Genomic DNA, 6,276 nt, shown 5'->3' on the forward strand with positions numbered 1-6,276 from the left:
GTAATGTTAGGTGCATTCCTCCTTGTGTTTGGCCTTGTATAGGACGCTAATTTTATTTGTTTATATAATCACAATTCTTGTCTTTTTTTAAATAAGATTTGAGACTTTCTGAGAACAAATTGCAGTAATATAAAAACATTACAGATTTCCTATAGGCATTATTCTGAAACAGAAAAGAGAATTTAGAGTGGGAGCTTCTAATGTAAAAGTGCCTAGTGTAATAAAAATTCTGAATTTTAGACCTATAATGAATAAAAAACCAAATTTCCATTGGAATAGGCAGTGATGTGCTTGTGTCTCAGCTTGAACATTTTGAATGTAAAATTTAAAATGCAATTCAACTACAAAATAGCAACCAGTGATGCAAAAAAACACCACAAAAAACCACTGAAATTCATCTTCTTTTATTCTTATCTTTCTTTACATTGATACAAATGCTGATTTAAAGTCCAACAATAAAAAGAAGCATGTGAAATCACAGACATACCTGAGCACTCACAGCCAATAGTGACTGCACTGGCTCTGAAGCAAAGAGGCTTCATATTTATGTTTACACATTTACATAAACATATTCATGTTTACAAGGCTGTGCATGTGCAAGATGGAAGCATTCCCCAATAACTGAACCAGCTGATTGGGAAAAACATCTGTGTGCTGCTCTGGAAAACTTCCTGAGATGAAGTGAATCAACAGGGGCTGCTAGGAAACATCCATGACCAAAACCGATGTGGTCATCTTGGCCTTTTCTCAGCAGATCTTTCTGTCAACCTTTAAATTCAACCTTAGTTACAGAAAAAAACAAAACAAAACAAAAAAAACCCACACAAAAACCAATCTAAACAATTGTCCTTTTTTAAATTTTAGAATACAGCTTTTCCAATTTTTAAAATAAATGTTATATGCTTTATTCTAAATTTAATACATACTGAATGCAATGAGGTTCAAAACAAAAAATGAATATTTTTAGTGAGATGGAACCCAAGAATGTTTGCTACTGATGAAGGAACTATGGTAATAATAAAGAATTGTAAAGTAGAACATTTTTAGTCTAATATGGTGATAACTATATTCTGTTACTGAAACTTAGAGTAACCTCAGAGCATTGTGAAAAAGAGGCTTGATATTGATCTAATGGATGAAGCCACTAAGCATGTGGGTAATACCATTTTCCCAAAAGCATGTAACAAGTGAAAGAAAAGCAAAGAATAGAACTTAATCTTCTGCTTCCAAAGTTTGTACAGATGTCTTTACTACCTTTAGTAAATCCAACCAGAGAAAGCAAGCTATCATGTGAAAGTTGATTATTTTGGGCACGAGTAAAAGCAAGAAATAGAGAGCAACAGACAAATGAAGTAATTACATTTGTTTCCATAAGACAAACGACAATGCTACTGTAAATTAAGGTAGTTTAGCTTGATTCTGCTTTGACTTCTTCTCTTGAGATGTCCATCATGCCCATCACAATGAGCTGCACCGATGCATTCCACTTCAGTAGCAGCAGAGAAACAATTCCTGTCAAAATCCCTGGTGGAAATTCCAGGTATGGAAGAATGATGAGCAGATAGTTAGGATGAACAGATACAATATATCTTATAGCTTCATGCAATTTCTAAGAGAACATCTGATTACTGAGACTAACACAGATGAAATGAATCCCTCATCTGAGATGTAGCTGGTGATCATTTCACCAAAGCAGGACTGAGGAGGTGAGGATCTGACCAATGGCTCCCTTGGCCCAGCTTCAGAAGGTTTGCTCTGTCACCCAGAGAATTCCATTAGTTACAGACTGTGTGGTAATCAGGTGCTCTGATAATGAGGGACACATAAGAGATAACAGTGGCATTTTAATAACTATTGTGTAAATGTAGTTAAGCTGAAAGACCTGTAGCTGTCTCGAAGACATAAAAACCATGAAACCTCTAGTTATTATTAGCAGTCTATATCCCTTTAATGTTCAGAGCTATCTTATCAGAGGATAAGCTGTGTTAAGTGTTCAAAATAAGAATATACTTTTTATTTTTCCTTTGGATCATCTGCACATTTTGGACAACTGTTGCTTTGTATCCACTGTTGAAGTGAAAAGGGATTGAAACTGAATAAGGCTTTCTAATTTCAGCCAAAGACAGGAGGGCTATGGAAAATGGTTCTCTTTACAGCATCCCCAAATCTAGTAGTGTTCAGAGATGGAAAACAAAGTCACCTTCAGCACCAGAAATGAGGAACAAAATGGAGCTTTTGAAGCTAGAAAATAAAATTGAGTATCTGTCAAGAAAACAATTGCTAAGAAAGGCTTGTGAGCAATGTAACAAAATCAGGAATGAAACACCCTCACATCACAGACCACTGGAAAAATGAATCACTATCTGTGAGAGGATCATAAGTGTTACCAAAAACCATGGCTGAAGTAATTCTGTATTCCCACTAGGTATGGTTAACATTCAAAAACAACTTTTTGACCATGCATTAGAAAAGAGCAAGAAAATAAAAGTCATTAAAAACTCATTGAGAAATGAGCTGAAATCTTGCCAAAAGTTGTGTGGTTATTAGCTCTAAGTCTGGCATTTCTAAATTCTAAGTAACCCAATATTCTTTGAATGTAATTTTGCACATGTAATTTCTTCTGTTTGAAAACAAATAGAGAAAACAAGAGCAGAATTTCATGTTGGCAATGACATGAGTCATCTGAAATATTTCAAACCCCCATGCAGAGTTTTGCCACGTGGATGAATGAAATAAGAAAGTCACTGTTTGTCATCATATGTGTGAAAGAGAACTAAATGAAGCTGACATTTTTCCAGAGGATTTAAACATATTTGCAGATAAAAAAGGAAACAAGCAGACAATTTCTGTTCTGTTCCAAGCCTCACAGGTAAGGCACAGAGTTCCTGTTACTCCAAAGACTGGCCCTCTTTGCCTTGTCCTTTCAATATATCTCTTTCCTACTCCTGTTTCTTCACCCAATCCCTGTTCCCTTTAACTGTCAAATCCCAGCCTTCAATTCTTGCATTTGTCACACCAGTTCCAGTTTCTTACCCCAAAATGGGTCAGAGCCCAGCTCTTTGGCCTTAACACTTCTTTCACACAGGACAGAAAACTTCAGTCCCAACAATAAGCTTTTTAAAATAAGAAGCAATTGTAAATAGGCTCCCGTAGGAAGTGTCTCTCCTGCTGCAGAATTTTACAATAGATGATGTTACCCCCTACAGAAAATATAAAGACATTTGTGTGGGAGGGTTAAAGAGGAAGAATTATTGCAACTATTGGTATCTGCATCTCTTTGAATTATAAATTAGAACAAAAGTTCTCTGTGATGGCTAAGTGACAGAAAGGATTCTGAGCCAAGTCACACAAAAATATGCAAAAGAATGTACATAATTCAATAACAAAACAACTTTTGGGTTTTGAAAAATAGGCTTAATAGGACTAAATCTAAATTATTGACCTAAGAGTTTGAACAAAATGAAGACAATGAAAAGCTTCAGTTTGAGCTTACCATGAAAATGGTGGGAAGATATTTTATTGTATTGTTTATTCACTGCTATGTAGAAGCCAGCACTTCAAACCTGTTTACTCAGATATTTATCTTTTATCTTCAATTTTAGACAAAGTAAATTCAAAGCATGATAGAAAGTGACAATTCATATAAGCCTGTGAATCTATAATTTTCTGGTTTGTTGCTTGGTGTAGAATAAATGGTGAAAAGATGAAGAAACTTGCATGTTTTCCAAGTGCTACCTCTGAAGGAGATCTTGCTTAAACAGTCTGAAATAACAGGCCCATCATTTCTAACTGTCTGTAATTGAGTAACTCTGTTTCTGAACTATCCCCATAATCATCCCCTACATACAGAAGCTACATACTTGCTAGAACCTTTTAAAATTTGCATCCTTTTATTCAAGTAGAAAATGCATTACAACATATACTTGTGTCTCTAAGATTATAAATAATTATGTTTTACAAGCAGGATAAATGTTAATGTTAAATGCTTGAGGCAGTGTCAGATTGACCTTTTTTTTTGTAAGGAATGTGCCAGTTTTGTGCTTTCTACTCAGACAAGTAAAAACTATTTTCCTTTCTGAAAAGGAAGAAGAAATGAAAACCACTCAACCACTCCACAAAGACAAACTGCAGTCAAGACTATTTGGTTAGGTTCATTTTTGAAAGCTATTTTATGCATCTGACTGTTCTCTTTCTAGATAGGAGAGTAAGTGTCAAAAGGTAAGATTTGCTCCACTGAGTCATTATTCTGAAATATTTACCAATAACAGCACACAAACACTGTAGAGAATGAGGCCATTACACAAACACAAATTGCTTATCAGAGCTCCATCCTGACTGCAGAATTACCAGTATCAACACTTCCTACTTCTCTCTTTCACTGATTTTCCCTCTTAAAATTTTGATTGAAACCTCCTTTGAGCATCAGCTTCCTGAGGCTCAAAATTGCTTTCTCCTTCATTATTTAGTTCTGTGAGGCAGAGAAAGATGAAAGTCAAAATCTATACCCTATATTGACTGGGGGAATCAATTAGAGGATAATGTGCATGAAGTACAGTTAAAATGACTAGAAAGATTGGTAGGCTCTACCAATCTCTAGAGTGACATGAAAAACTCATATACTGATACTTTATACATGTGTTCACTTGCACAGGGAGGATCTCAAAGTGCAAACACTTTTGCATACAAGTGTCAGACAACCCCATCACTACCACAAATCTACAGAGTTACAACTGGGAAAGCAGCTTGCTCCCAGGTGGTTGAGTTGAGAGCAGAACCCAAGATGTGGCATCTCCTCTTGATCATTTCAGTCCCTCACTAATGCACACAGTTCTTTTTTAGTCCTCTGAGTGACAGCATCTCTCTGTGCTGCAAGTACACAGCACTTAAAACTTCTGTGCCCCTGTCTGTTTTGAGCCTTATGCTGTCATCTGCCTTCCCAAAGTGCCTGCTGCTCATGCAACATGATAAAATATGTTATCTACACTAACTCTGATGTCAATTTAACTTTTTGCTCCTAATCAGAGCTTGTTACACCATCCTGACATGACAATTTTGTTTAATTGCATAATTTGCCACCAGATTCCTTTTGAAAGTAATTTATGCAGCTCTTTGCCAATTAATAATTAGGTTATGCTCTTAAGGAAAACCTTGCATGTAGGTTTGAGGGTTGATGCTGATCTAGACACCTATATCATAGTTCATAATTAACTTTCTGTGGAAGGTTGGCTGGTGGAAATGTGTCCCACAACAGTTCATATGAATGTTTGTTTTTAGCTTTTAAGTAGTCACCAGTGCAGAAGCACGATTCACTTTGAGTTGTCTCTAAATGGAATAGCTAAATCAGGAAGTTTTAGCTTCTCTCTCAAGCCTCCTTTGCTCCAAACTCCAGAATCAGCCAGAAAAACTCCTGTAATTTGCTGGAAAATTAAACCAGCCCAGTTCTGCTGGCCAATATCTTGTGGAGTCAGGATAAGTAAATAAGAGGTTGTGCACTTTTCACAGTAATTTTAGTTTAGATGAAGATCACAATTATTTTTAATGATTACAAAAAATGCTGCTGTTCTAATTCTTGCATAAACAACGTACATATATTGATGTTTATGAATCCATCTGGAAGGCTTGAAAGCAGTTATAAGAAAGAGAAAGCTGCAGTTCCATGGCCCCAAGTATTTTGAAGACAGGCTTTAAGTACAGCCATAGCAGTCTCTTGGAAACCATTGTGAGTAACAGTAAATCAGTTAAAGATTTGCAGAGGAGTATGGGTTGCAAGCACATTTTACCAGAATTAGAGCTGGAGCTTCACTGCACAAGGGACTCCTGTTCATAAGGATGATAATTCAGCACTCAGAGAATAGAAGTATCCTGCTTTGGATCCAATTCTGAAAGCTGCTCCTGAATACCTGGATATGTTGTTTCTTACTTCCAAGTGCCCTACAAAGGTCTTGGATCTGCGTTTCTCTGAAAGCTGGATGACCTAATTCTGAGGTGGAAACACACTCCTCACTCAGCAGAGAGAACTTGTCTCATCATCTGTATAGTAACTTAAATTGATTTTGGTAATAGTGAAGAGAGAAGAAAACATATTTTATGAGGTCTAAACAACTAACTCTTACTGGAAGAGGTCTGTGTTTTGTAACTGCACATGTTGCCCTGGTCATTGAAGAGCCTCCCACTCCCACTTCAAATCCTGTTTCTGAGTGTCTCATCAAAAGAGAATGGTTTTTTATTTCAATCCTCCAGCAATTACGTAGTTAATTTAGTCACTGAGGTAGATAA

The sequence above is a fragment of the Agelaius phoeniceus genome, chromosome 8, assembly GCF_051311805.1.
Source record: "Agelaius phoeniceus isolate bAgePho1 chromosome 8, bAgePho1.hap1, whole genome shotgun sequence".
In the NCBI taxonomy this organism is placed as follows: Eukaryota; Metazoa; Chordata; class Aves; order Passeriformes; family Icteridae; genus Agelaius; species Agelaius phoeniceus.